We start from the raw sequence: 15,177 nt of genomic DNA on the forward strand, positions 1-15,177 counted from the left end.
TGTGTAATTGAATTGCAGCATCTTGGGCGCAATTTGTGCGTAAACTTTGAATCGATTAGAAAAATTGGGAGATGATATTTTCACTCCCCCTGCATTATGTGCACACCCCCCTTATAACCTGATTTGACGTGAAAAGTGAGCAACTTTATGTCAAATCACGTTACATGGGGGGCGTGCAAGTAATGCAGGGGGGTGAAAATATCATCACCCTAAAATTATTCACAATGATCCCACATTCCTCAACAGTGAAGATTACATTGCTTTTTTTTTGGGGGGGGGGGGGGGGGGGGGGGGAGGAAGTGTTTTGATAAACACACGGTCCACTTGTTTGTCGTGTAGTATTTAAAGGGATGTCAGAGGATATTACGGTTCTCAAAAAGCTTTGTCGTGTAGTATTTAAAGGGTTTTAAGAGCTTTTTGAGAACCGTTATATCCTCTGACATCCCTTTAAATACTACAGGACAAACAAGTGGAGCGCATGTTTATCAAAACACTTGAGCGCTAAAAGCGGTTTCCGGTCATCGTTACATCGACTATAATGGAGAAGCCGTTCCCACGATGGCGATATGCCGAACGCCTGTGATTGGGTCCCTTAAAAGGCTCTTAAGGGATGTGGTCATGTTGTTGTAGATGCGATGAATGAGGGATCGCTTTTTAATGGTGGAAATCTATCTTTCCGTTCTGTGAAATCTTCTTGTACTCGCCCACTGGTGTCGAAACCAAGAGATCATTTCCCTTTCTTTTTTTTCCGAAATTGGAATCAAGACCACTAGATGTTTAAGCCTAATCATACTCCTAAAAGTACTAAATGGACCACACCCCTAATGGGAACATTTAAAGTCAACTTTCAGGGAGTTGAGTGTCCATCAGACGTGGAAAAAAAAAGAACTACGAGGTGAAGGTGGTGGCCTGGGGAAGAAAAGGAGGTGAATATCTCATTTCCCATGTAAATACTCATCTCTCACCGGTCCACTAATTACTTGACTGGTGGTGGGTCTCTTTGTATGTATTGTTAGGAAAGGGGGCTCAGCAGTTATCCGGCCGGAACCCAGGCAAAGTCATGGTGAATCGGGAGCTTGAGGAGTAATGGGAAGCATCATCACATACAATCAGAGAATACATTCAGAGATGCATTGCATTTTTTGTTTAAATGTACACCTACACTTATCAATCCCGCTCTATCAAAACTTTCCTTGTGCACCCAACATAAACCACTGATTAGGAACATAAATCAATGAAACGACATCAATTCAAATCTATCTTTGAATCGAGAGATCAAAAATTCTCATTATTTCTTACATTCATGGACCAAATAAACTTCCACCATAAAAAATTTCAGGGTGATGATATCCCCCCCCCCCCCCCCCCCCCCCCCCCCCCCCCCCGCATTACGGTTATGGTGATTCCGTTCTAATATGGAGAAAGAAGAATGACAGGCATTGAAGAACACTCCTAGATGTGGGGAGCTCAGATATACTTGGTTAAGTGCTCAATGTATCAGCATGGAGCATATGGCTCAAAAGAAATATATTGTATAGTCACCGATGAATAGAGGGTAAGAAAAGCCTGAAAAACGAGGAAACGAAAAACTTCACCCAAATATGATTCATTCTTTCCTCGTTTTTTAGCAACTTCTCATCCTCTGCTCATTCGCGCTCTCTCATGAAAAAAATTCAGGGTTGCCAAACATGGCCTACGGTTATGGTCTTTAACCTTTCTAGGCAGTTGTAAGAGATTGATAGGAGATGCACAGACTTGAGAGAGTGGGAGTGATGGAAGCATTGAAAGCACCTAAAACAGGAAAATAAAACCTCAATTTCAATTAGCGTATTTTTTATCACCATTTTTAAGGATTTCTCCTGCCCTCTCCATTCCTACCGTATCAAGTCTCTCCCAATTTCCAATGAAGATTATCTTTGCTTGGGAAGGGAGGAAGAACAATGGGTTGGATTTTAGGTAATGTGTCCTTAATCCTTATCCCTTCTTTTGGAAATTTCTTCTATATTCCACAAGTGAGAGCTGTGGTAGGTAAGGTTTTCCACTCTCTCAACAGGGTTACATTGAGTTTTTCCACATTTTTCAATAATGAACTGAAGAATTTGAAAGCAAAACAAAGAGTAGGTTGGGAGGGCTAAAATGACTGCTTTGATAAGGGTAACCCTATCTGCATTCATTGGCCAATGACAGGCTTTCCCACCCAAACATACTATTCTCCATTCTTTTCATTCATAATTTAAGCAGTCCCAGTTTAGTTTTTTTTTTTTCTCTTTTTCAAAGGTAGCAAAATTTTATTAAAACCAAGCGATCGAAATAGAAGAGAAGGACAAGACATCCCACGAAGACTATAGTAAAAGACCTATTAAAAAAAGACCCAAAGTAAGCCTTTCATTAATTGAAGCAGTCTAAGTTGGGTCTTTCGTAATGTATGTTGTAGGGAGCATGTGGGAAGATTGAAAGTTTAGTCCCACATTGAAAACTTAAAAGTGTAGAGAGAATATTTATGAGGAGAGAGAGAGAGAGAGAGATTTATAGGGATTCCTCCGCTTCACATTTTTTGAACACATCCTTTCTTACTTGGTGGGTAATAGACAATTGATCCAGGACAATACCTAATTACCTAATTACAATTGATCCACGCCCATTGTTGATGTCCCCATCAACAATGCTTGAACCATTTGCAAGTGAGCGGGCGAAGTAGTGGGATGTAAGGCGCTACAGGTGCACAGTGGCATTTCGTTGGCATGCTTTGCACATAGTCAAATAATTGCCCAGTCCGATCTGAAATACAAACTTGCATATGGACACAAACTGAATAGGACCTGGATTGTACAGCTGTGATCGTGATCAGGCTTGATCTAATAGTTGAAATATGGCATGGATCGGGCAAGTAGTGCAATTTCAATTGAAAAGACGACAATAGGTCTACAAAAAGACCAAATACAATCAATCAAGTACACTACAAAAAATACGATGGGGACTACAATTGTCTAGTGTTTTGAAGGCTTTTTACATCGTTCCTACTCTCTCTGGTATTTTATAAAAAATAAAAACCAATAAGGTCATGTTTGGATTACAGGAATTTTTTAAAAAGTTTGAAAGGAAAAATATTTCTAAAATTTCCTACATTTTTTATGCATGAAAATGCTAACTTATTCAATTTTTAAGCTGAGGGACCTTCAACTTATGATAGTATCCCTCTAAAATAACCATATTCATATTATTTGCTTCTAAATTGTGAAAAGAATAAATTTTCCTAAGAATTTTTTTTCAATTAGAAATATTTTTCTTGCAATCCAAAGAGGGCGTAAAGGAGTTCAGTTTTATTTCAATATGTGCATAACATTAGCAAAAGTCAGAACACAAATTGAGCTTCATTGTATGTTGGAGGTAAATTCATGAAAACCCTGTGCAAACTAATTCGTCAATTGAAAATACTTTGGCCAAGATTATACAAAACATTACAAAGGCTGATCCAAAGAAATTTATGTAAGATTTGAGAACCTTCAATTGTTGGAATAAGGGTCAAAATAGATTTGTTGAGATTAGAGGCTGCTTGGCTAAATTAGAAGGCTTCTTGCTAGGAAAGTTGTTGTGTATCCCATACAGGTTATTTCCTACATTAACTAGGATTCTAAGCTGTGGCCAGAGGGGAAAACGAGAAAGGTGGGTTTCCATTAGGTTTTGTAAAACCTAATATAAGAGCTCTCAAATCTCACTTAAAAGTGGATTGGCGGCTCCAAAACATGGCATGGAGGGAGTGAGAAAAAGAGAGTTTCTTTTTGGGTTTCTTCTCAGTTTTCTTTTCGCTCGTTTTGGTGTACAATACAAAACATGGGAAGGAGGGAGTGAGAAAACGAGAGTTTCTTTTTGGGTTTCTTCTCAGTTTTCTTTTCGCTCGTTTTGGTGTACAATCTTGGTTGAGAGGACCTGGGAACGAGTTGCAATTTGCGGGTTTGTAGATTAATCTTGTTGCAATCCTTATAATTTTGTTATCACATAGTGGAAGATTGTGTTGTCATTTGTAGATGTAGGTATCTTGACTGGACTACGTAAAATCTTGGTGTTCTCATCTTGTGGTTTGCTTTTACTTTCACTTTTTTATTTAGTTGTGCACCATCAGATCGGATTTTACCGGGCAAATTTCTCAACAGTTATCTTACTATACTTGAAATTGAAAGACTCACAATATCCCAATTATCTCAATAAAACTCAGTATTGTAAAAGTCCATACCCCAGAGATGGTACAATTTTCAACTAGTGAGAAGTCTAAACAACCTTCGTGCGAGGGTAAATAGGGGGGTAAAACATTCATTTACCCTGCATGCAAAACTTAAGGGTGTTCGTATAATCAAAATAGAAGCAACTTTCCTCGTAAGTTGTTTCCTTGTTGCCATCTATTTACCTTGAAAGAGGCGACATGGCGTACACTTAAGGAGGAAGTAATTAAAAACTACATAACTCAGAGTCGCTTTGAGTGGCCAATTCTGCTTGATTTCGAGGTCTTCTTCAACAAAATGAATAAAATAAGGGCAAGAAATGACACTAGGCCATAATTAAAGGGCGAAAGAATGTCGGAATCTGTTTCCCACCCCACGAGATAGAATTCTACATCCACCCTGATCAGAATCAATTTTTTAGTAGAATTTTTTTGTATTTTCATTTTAATTATCTCATTCCGTTTACAGGAGAATTAGAATGAGAATGAGAATAGAATGCCGACTTCGATTCCTAACAGCACTATTTTAGTCCAACATGTACTACATGAGTAATCAAATCTGAGGGCCTGATTAACCGCTAGAGAAAGATCTACACTTATCGGATGATCCATCAAGAACATCCAAACCGTCGATTTTTGTAGCCCTTCATATTACACGTAGGGGACTGAGATTATGGGGGTTGCCTCATGATGTCCTACAAGATCAATGGTCAGGAAGTGTCCATGTGGGACCCAAAAATTGATCCTTAGATGACTTACTCTTAAGATAATAAATGTAAATTAAAAGGGACTAAGCAGAACGCTTATAATTAATTAATCAAGCAGTGAGCTTCTTTTTCTGTTCCTCTGTCGTCTCTCACATAGTTCCAAAAGAACAAAGATAAAGGATGACGTGGAACCACAGAATTTATTACACGTGGCACCATTTAATATAAGTGCGAATCTGAGTTAGATTATATTCCTGCGATTGGGATCCTTCGAAAATCCCTTCACGTGTTTTGCGTTGTTGTCCCCACGTGATGGGTCGGGTCAAATCAAGTTGACTCACTTGAGCCACGTGTAACGATCATGACCGTGCCTTTGTTGGTGCTTTTGTTAGAGAGCGATCACGATGTTTCCGTACTTTGTCTCGGTTGGTCGCAATTAATCGCTGGTCATGGACGAGGTATGGGCCCCATGCAATTTGAGTCTTTTCATTGAATCATAATAAATACTCTGGATATGCCCTGAAATCACAAAACTGCCCCTCTTTTTAGCTTCCCTTTATATATTAGATTAACCCCTTCTTTTGATACTTGCACCCCGACCCAAGTTGCACCCTTATTCAGAGTTGACACTGACATCTCTCCATCAGGACGTGTTTGGCAAGCGTGAAAAATTATTCGTGGGCCCAACTGTGGAATAAGAGATGGAACCAAACTTGGCTCAGGTCTGGGTTTGAGGAACTTTCCTCAGACCCCTGTCAGCATAGAGTGTGGTGGGGGTGTGGGAATATCAATTCCATGCTTACTTTTTATTTTCAGACGTAATTGATATTTCCACACCCCTTGCTATCAGACCATTAGCAAGGGGTCTGAGGAAAGTTCCTCATACCCTCTGACCTGAGCCAAGTTTCGTCCATGAGAGATGGGAAGAGGAGGGCGAGTGGTAGGGCACTAGAATTGTCTAAAAAGCAGTGAAAAAAATTATGTTACTTCAAAGTGTGGCTTTCTATCCGGATTTTTTGTGAGCTTTACTTGCTTTCCTTTAGAACATGTTTGGCAAGCATGAAAAATTATTCTATGGAATAGTCATGGCCCTAATTGTGAAATAAGAGATGAGAATGACCCGGGGGGGGGGGGGGGGGGGGGGGGGGGAATGAGAACTCCCTAAAAAGTAAAAAACAGTGAAAAAAATTATGCTACTTCGAATTGGAGTTGGTGTTTTTCCTGCTCTCTTCACTCCCGCTCCAACACATGTCCCGCATGTAAACTTCTTTAGTTAATCTTGGAGAAGAAACACTATTGGAACTAACAAGGAATAGATAAGAATTGCATGTGAAACACAGAAATACCAATAATATGCAAAACTGTGGAAGAAAACTTTGAGCCACTCTCTGATAAAAACGTGAAAAGAGCACTCTATCTTTTCATTCACGTTCACTTTTTTTTATGCATAACAAGTTAGAAAAATGATGTGCAAATCTGTAATTTTAGGATTTGAGAATACCTTATAACGAATTAACCTCACAACTTGAAATCAGAAATCATAGTACTATTTTCTGCAAGAATAAACTGTAAAGAAAAGAAGAAATAGTTAGAACACTTATCGAGTTGAGGCAAGAAGAATCTTCGCTGTCCTTAAGGCAAATCTCGCCCCCACTATGACGAATTAACGGTGCAGATGGGCGTCTCGGCGTATACCTCCAGGATACAACAACTCTCGCTCCAGGGGTGTGCACTCAAGCAGCCCGGATGCCTTAGAACTTGCTTATATAAGCCAAATCGCCTTAATCGGAAAGTTCAGGGGAGAAATAGAAGTTCCAGAAAACAGGAAAACAAAGAGAAGAACAGTAGAAAAACAGAAAGTCGTTCCAAAAAAGATATTTTTCTGTTTTCCACAAATCCGAATAAATAGAAAACTAAGAGACACGTTAGGTTGAAACTTCGCACTCATTTAGTGCGTGAGAAATGTTTCCCAACGGTCACTAAACCATGATCACGTGTTTTCTTAAACGGTAAAACTTATTAAATAATTAGTAAACCAAGAGAAAAAAAATTGAAAGGCTTTGGCCCACGCGCGCAGCAAGCCGAGCTGGGCGGCCCGCGTGTGTGGTAAGACCAAAAGCCCGCCGGACCCAAGTGGGAGATTCGTGCGCGTAGGATCCCCATAACCTCTTGTTCATTCACAAGGCTAAGAGAGTGAAAGTATATATATGGCCACTCTCACCCTCTCACACTTCCCATCTAGGACTAAAGTTTTTTCATGACTTTAATCCTTTTGGAGGGAAGCCCAAAAGCATAAAGCAAGAGAAACATATAATGACTAAAAACACCCCATTGTAAGTTTGAATTACAAAAATACTTTTTTCACATAAAAAGTCAACATAACATATTGCATGTAGACTAAAGGACTCTAAGAATCGTAGATAAATAATAGCACTTCTAGCTAATCTAGATAAAGACAAACTCTTTTTATCCTATCTATAAAACAAAATCCTAAAATAGAAAGGACTCTATGAAGAGGATAGAGTCGGTGGTGGCATGGGCCGCAACCAGCCCTACTAATATTCAATGAAATTTTTTTTCATTGTTGCCAATCATGCCCTTAATTCCCTTATGCAAACGGATAGATCATGTCAAATGTAGCACATTGTGATGTGAATCATGTGGTCTAAAGGAACCAATATTAATAAAACTATAAGGGAAATGATATAGCCGCCCCTATCACCAGTGTATCAATGACTAAAGAGGGACTGTTGTACTTATGTCAGAAGAATTCAATGCCCCTGATTGCCACAAACACTGACAATGGGGTGATCCTAGTTATCAAAAGGGGCGGATATATCACTTCCCAACTATAAAAGTTGTGGGACCCATGAATTTCATTGGGTCGTCTTCAGGTCAGAAAGAAAGTCCCTCAGTATTTCAAAGAAAACAGAACCTCAGTATTTCAGTTTGATATTCTTCTGGCATAATTTATATGCCACCTATTTTATTTAACGAGTCTCTATTTTATGCTGTTATGAACTAATATAATGTGTCCCTGTTCAAGTTACATGTGTCTTTTATGGGTATTTGAGGGAGTTCTAGGCTTCTAGCAAGAGAAATAGACCGCAACTGATATATATGGATTATTATTTGGGATTTGCTAGCGTCCATCGCAGAAGGCATTTCGCGGATGGGCTGTTGCATGTGAGAGCAGCCACCTCGTGAATGAAGAAAAAGTCTGCTGAAAAGTGAGCCTGTGTGGCTGCTCTCTCATGCAAAAGCCCATCCATGAAATGCCTTCTGCGATGGACGCTAACAAATCCTTTATTATTATAGTAATATTTTAAAAAAAACATGGATTATTATAGAATACATGGATGCATACTATAATCCGTCACTTTGCAGCCTCACCAATTTACTGAACCTTTAGAAGCCTGCTGTTTTTGTTTCTTATGCCTTGATAACTAGCAATTCCAGTTCTGGTACTGTTGACCCTTGATATTTCACCTCCTTTTTACAACTTATTCCTGTTGAAATTAAGAGCTGTGGTTATGTGCACTAATTCTTGTTGATCGACTTGGAACTTGGGTGAGTCGACCCATTCTAGCAAGTTTAATTAGGCTGTAACTTCGATTTTAAAATAGAAATCTTGTGTTGTGAATACTTTACCTTTATCCAAAATTGTAAAGTTGAGAGGCTTTCAATTTACAAGGCAGCACGGAACCCAGAAATTGAGAAAATGATTTCTATGTTGTCCGTGTTTTGAGTTTGTTGAAGTCAAGAATCGTGATATTTAACCTTTGAAAGTTGGCCTCTTATAAGTCTAGATGCAGTCATATCTTCTAAGTTAGCTTTCTTGAAACAGATGCACCCTTCTGCAATGTTTTTGGAAATATCTGCAAGTCATTTGACTATGGGTTCTTTACTTCAAAAAATAAAATTGACCGTGTTCTGAATAGTTTTTCTCCATTGGCTTGGTTTTCTTATTCCTTTTTGAGAAGGTGAAATTTAATGATGGAAATATATCCAATTTATTGAATGTATGCTGAACAGAAAGTGGGTATGCATGTAATGGAAAAGAAATATTTTGGGCTTATTGATGAAGACACAGATTACCTCAAAGTTTTAATTACTTGATTTCAAGTCTACCTCGATGAGGGCTGGAGTTTGTGTCAGCCTAAGTACTTGATTGCCTTTTTTCTAGTTTAAAAAGCTTTACGCTATGCTCTTCGAGTTTTTAAAGTTTTTTTTGTTCAGGTTTTAAGAAAATTGAGGAGCATTTTAACTCAAGCTAAGTCTTGATCAATTCAAGTAAACTTGAAGATATTCTTGAGTATTTGATATAAGATTTTAAACACCGTACAAGGCCTCTTGCATCCGTTCTGCATTATTTCATATGTCGAAGAGATTATTAGTCGTTGAGGATTAGTAGAATTAGCTTCTGATTTATTACTTTCTTTATTTGTCCATTGGTTTCAGCTTTTGGATGAGAATGATTATGATCGGATACTGGGGCCGCACAAGAAAGTTCTGCAGTGGATCGACAATCTGAAAATTGCAACAAAACCTCATTTTGAAGAAGTTCATGAGGTACTCTACAAAGCTAAGGCAAGATTCCATAACAATCGGTTGCTTCTTGCTAATAACAAGATGACGACAAGCCCAAACACCACAACACCTTCAAAGCTGTGAAAAGCTGGAAGAATGCGAGGTTTGATGCTTTTGCACTGTCTCTGTAAAAAATTATTGAGCTATGCAGTGTTATAAATGAACTGAATGACAGCAGTTCATTTGGGTATTCTGATTTGGGCCTTTGATGCGATGTTATTTATTGTTGAAATGTTGGGTTAGAAATCATATACTGTTTATGCCTTCCGGTTTGAAATCTGTATTTCAGAAATTCTGTTTGGTACATGAGAATCACTGTTTCAGCTTGTTGAAGCTCGAAATTCGGCAGGGACTGATCTAGGTTTAAAATATTTTTTCAAGACTGGTTTGAGGGAGGAGACATTTGTTTCACTTCTTCGAGGAAAATCAAAAAATCACAAAGGGAACAATCTTTAGTTATGATAAATCTGGTAGCATTTTGGAAAGTAATCCATCCTGTCTTCCCAAGATTTCTAAAGTTATTTAGGTGTCTGTTTGTGTAATTGAATTGCAGCATCTTGGGCGCAATTTGTGCGTAAACTTTGAATCAATTAGAAAAATTGGGAGATGATATTTTCACCCCCCCTGCATTATGTGCACACCCCCCTTATAACCTGATTTGACAGAAAAGTGAGCAACTTTATGTCAAATCACGTTACCAGGGGGGTGTGCAAGTAATGCAGGGGGGTGAAAATATCATCACCCTAAAATTATCCACAATGATCCCACATTCCTCAACAGTGAAGATTACAATGCTTTTTTTTTTTTTTTTTTGGGATATGATCTTTGCACTCGAGTGTTTTGATAAACACATGCTCCACTTGTTCGTCGTGTAGTTTTAAAGGGATGTCAGAGGAGGTGTAGTTTTAAAGGGATGCCAGAGGAGAGGATATTGCGGTTCTCAAAAAGCTTTGTTGTGTAGTATTTAAAGGGTTTTAAGAGCTTTTTGAGAACCGTAATATCCTCTGATATCCCTTTAAATACTACACGACAAACAAGTGGAGCGCATGTTTATCAAAACACTTGAGTGCTAGAAGCGGTTTTCGGTCATCGTTACATCGACTATAATGGAGAAGCCGTTCCCACAATGGCGATATGCCGGACGCCTGTGATTGGGTCCCTTAAACGGCTCTTAAAGGATGTGGTCATGTTGTTGTAGATGCGATGAATGAGGGATCGCTTTTGAATGGTGGAAATCTATCTTTCCATTCTTCGAAATCTTCTTGTACTCGCCCACTGGTGTCGAAACCAAGAGATCATTTCCCTTTCTTCTTTTTTCCCGAAATTGGAATCAAGACCACTAGATGTTCAAGCCTAATCATACTCCTAAAAGTACTAAATGGACCACACCCCAAATGGGAACATTTAAAGTCAACTTTCAGGGAGTTGAGTGTCCATCAGACGTGGAAAAAAAAAGAACTACAAGGTGAAGGTGGTGGCCTGGGGAAGAAAAGGAGGTGAATATCTCATTTCCCATGTAAATATTCATCTCTCACCGGTCCACTAATTACTTGACTGGTGGCGGGTCTCTTTGTATGTATTGTTAGGAAAGGGGGCTCAGCGGTTATCCGGCCGGAACCCAGGCAAAGTCATGGTGAATCGGGAGCTTGAGGAGTAATGGGAAGCATCATCACATACAATCAGAGAATACAATCAGAGATGCATTGCATTTTTTGTTTAAATGTGCACCTACACTTATCAATCCCGCTCTATCAAAACTTTCCTTGTGCACCCAACATAAACCACTGATTAGGAACATAAATCAATGTAACGACATCAAGTCAAATCTATCTTTTTATCTAGAGAGATCAAGAATTCTCACTATTTCTTAGATTCATAGATCAAATAAACTTCCACCATAAAATATTTCAGGGTGATGATATTTTCACCCCCCCGCCCCGCGGCATTACGGTTATGGTGACTCCATTTTAATATGGAGAAAGAAGTATGAGAAGCATTGAAGAACACAGCCTTAGCTCCTAGATGTGGGAAGCTCAGATGTACTTGGTCCATGTGTCAGCATGGAGCATATGGCTCAAAAGAAATATATTGTATAGTCACCAATGAATAGAGGGTAAGAAAAGCCTGTAAAACGAGGAAACGAAAAACTTCACCCAAATATGATTCATTTTTTCCTCGTTTTTTAGCAACTTCTCATCTACTCATTCGCGCCCTCTCATGAAAAAATTTCAGGGTTGCCAAACATGGCCTACGCGGTTATGGTCTTTAACCTTTCTAGGCAGTTGTAAGAGATGGATATGAGATGCACAGACTTGAGAGAGTGGGAGTGATGGAAGCATGAAAAACCCCTGAAACAAGAAAATAAAACCCCAATTTCAATTAGCGTATTTTTTATCACCATTTTTAAGGATTTCTCCTGCCCTCTCCATTCTTACCGTATCAAGTCTCTCCCAATTTCCAATGAAGATTATGTTTGCTTGGGAAGAGAGGAAGAACAATGGGTTGGATTTTAGGTAATGTGTCCTTAATCCTTATCCCTTCTTTTGGAAATTTCTTCTATATTCCACAAGTGAGAGCTGTGGTAGGTAAGGTTTTCCACTCTCTCAACAGGGTTACATTGAGTTTTTCCACATTTTTCAATAATGAACTGAAGAATTTGAAAGCAAAACAAAGAGTAGGTTGGGAGGGCTAAAATGACTGCTTTGATAAGGTTAACCCTATCTGCATTCATTGGCCAATGACAAGCTTTCCCACCCAAACATACTATTCTCCATTCTTTTCTTTCATAATTTAAGCAGTCCCAGTTTAGTTTTTTTTTTCTCTCTTTTTCAAAGGTAGCAAAATTTTATTAAAACCAAGCGATCCAAATACAAGAGAAGGACAAGACATCCCACCAAGACTATTAATAGTAAAGACCTATTAAAAAAAACACCCAAAGTAAGCCTTTCATTAATTGAAGCAGTCTAAGTTAGGTCTTTCATAATGTATGTTGTAGGGAGCATGTGGGAAGATTGAAAGTTTAGTCCCACATTGAAAACTTAAAAGTGTAGAGAGAAGACTTATGAGGAGAGAGAGAGAGAGAGAGAGATATTTATAGTGATTCCTCCACTTCACATTTTTTGAACACATCCTTTCTTACTTGGTGGGTAATAGACAATTGATCCAGGACAATACCTAATTACCTAATTACAATTGATCCACGCCCATTGTTGATGTCCGCATCAATAATGTTTGAACCATTTGCAAGTGAGCAGGCGAAGTAGTGGGATGTAAGGCGCTACAGGTGCATAGTGGCATTTCGTTGGCATGCTTTGCACAGTCAAATAATTGCCCAGTCCGATCTGAAATACAAACTTGCGTATGGACACAATCTGAATAGGACTTGGATTGTACAGTTGTGATCGTGATCAGACTTGATCTAATAGTTGGAATATGGCATTGATCGGGCAAGTAGTGCAATTTCAATTGAAAAGACACAAAAAGACCAAATACAATCAATCAAGTACACTACAAAAAATACGATGGGGACTACAATTGTCTAGTGTTTTGAAGGCTTTTTACATCGTTCCTATTCTCTCTGGTATTTTATAAAAAATAAAAACCAATATCTTTGCGGACTTGCAAAGTCTAAGGTCATGTTTGGATTACAGGAATTTTTTAAAAAGTTTGAAAGGAAAAATATTTCTAAAATTTCCTACATTTTTTATGCATGAAAATGCTAACTTATTCAATTTTTAAGCTGAGGGACCTTCAACTTATGATAGTATCCCTCTAAAATAACCATATTCATATTATTTGCTTCTAAATTGTGAAAAGAATAAATTTTCCTACGAATTTTTTTTCAATTAGCAATATTTTTCTTGCAATCCAAACAGGGCGTAAAGGAGTTCAGTTTTATTTCAATATGTGCATAACATTAGCAAAAGTCAGAACACAAATTGAGCTTCATTGTATGTTGGAGGTAAATTCATGAAAACCCTGTGCAAACTAATTCGTCAATTGAAAATACTTTGGCCAAGATTATACAAAACATTACAAAGGCTGATCCAAAGAAATTTATGTAAGATTTGAGAACCTTCAATTGTTGGAATAAGGGTCAAAATAGATTTGTTGAGATTAGAGGCTGCTTGGCTAAATTAGAAGGCTTCTTGCTAGGAAAGTTGTTGTGTATCCCATACAGGTTATTTCCTACATTAACTAGGATTCTAAGCTGTGGCCAGAGGGGAAAACGAGAAAGGTGGGTTTCCATTAGGTTTTGTAAAACCTAATATAAGAGCTCTCAAATCTCACTTAAAAGTGGATTGGCGGCTCCAAAACATGGCATGGAGGGAGTGAGAAAAAGAGAGTTTCTTTTTGGGTTTCTTCTCAGTTTTCTTTTCGCTCGTTTTGGTGTACAATACAAAACATGGGAAGGAGGGAGTGAGAAAAGGAGAGTTTCTTTTTGGGTTTCTTCTCAGTTTTCTTTTCGCTCGTTTTGGTGTACAATCTTGGTTGAGAGGACCTGGGAACGAGTTGCAATTTGCGGGTTTGTAGATTAATCTTGTTGCAATCCTTATAATTTTGTTATCACATAGTGGAAGATCGTGTTGTCATTTGTAGATGTAGGTATCTTGACTGGACTACGTAAAATCTTGGTGTTCTCATCTTGTGGTTTGCTTTTACTTTCACTTTTTTATTTAGTTGTGCACCATCAGATCGGATTTTACCGGGCAAATTTCTCAACAGTTATCTTACTATACTTGAAATTGAAAGACTCACAATATCCCAATTATCTCAATAAAACTCAGTATTGTAAAAGTCCATACCCCAGAGATGGTACAATTTTCAACTAGTGAGAAGTCTAAACAACCTTCGTGTGAGGGTAAATAGGGGGGTAAAACATTCATTTACCCTGCATGCAAAACTTAAGGGTGTTCGTATAATCAAAATAGAAGCAACTTTCCTCGTAAGTTGTTTCCTTGTTGCCATCTATTTACCTTGAAAGAGGCGACATGGCGTACACTTAAGGAGGAAGTAATTAAAAACTACGTAACTCAGAGTCGCTTTGAGTGGCCAATTCTGCTTGATTTCGAGGTCTTCTTCAACAAAATGAATAAAATAAGGGCAAGAAATGACACTAGGGCATAATTAAAGGGCGAAAGAATGTCGGAATCTGTTTCCCACCCCACGAGATAGAATTCTACATCCACCCTGATCAGAATCAATTTTTTAGTAGAATTTTTTTGTATTTTCATTTTAATTATCTCATTCCGTTTACAGGAGAATTAGAATGAGAATGAGAATAGAATGCCGACTTCGATTCCTAACAGCACTATTTTAGTCCAACATGTACTACATGAGTAATCAAATCTGAGGGCCTGATTAACCGCTAGAGAAAGATCTACACTTATCGGATGATCCATCAAGAACATCCAAACCGTCGATTTTTGTAGCCCTTCATATTACACGTAGGGGACTGAGATTATGGGGGTTGCCTCATGATGTCCTACAAGATCAATGGTCAGGAAGTGTCCATGTGGGACCCAAAAATTGATCCTTAGATGACTTTCTCTTAAGATAATAAATGTAAATTAAAAGGGACTAAGCAGAAAGCTTATAATTAATTAATCAAGCAGTGAGCTACTTTTTCTGTTCCTTTGTCGTCTCTCACATAGTTCCAAAAGA

General features: G+C 38.3%; 1 long non-coding RNA gene across 1 annotated transcript; it reads left to right on the forward strand.

The window, feature by feature from the left end:
• Positions 1-8,296: 8,296 nt before the first annotated feature.
• On the forward strand, positions 8,297-9,819 carry LOC143857389 (uncharacterized). Its single transcript, XR_013238649.1, has 2 exons — positions 8,297-8,493; positions 9,385-9,819. It is a non-coding gene; the product is annotated as an uncharacterized LOC143857389 (long non-coding RNA).
• Positions 9,820-15,177: the final 5,358 nt, after the last annotated feature.

The sequence above is a fragment of the Tasmannia lanceolata genome, unplaced genomic scaffold (genome assembly GCF_043159265.1).
Source record: "Tasmannia lanceolata isolate RefF3 unplaced genomic scaffold, GAP_Taslan_0.1 ptg000024l, whole genome shotgun sequence".
NCBI lineage: Eukaryota > Viridiplantae > Streptophyta > Magnoliopsida > Canellales > Winteraceae > Tasmannia > Tasmannia lanceolata.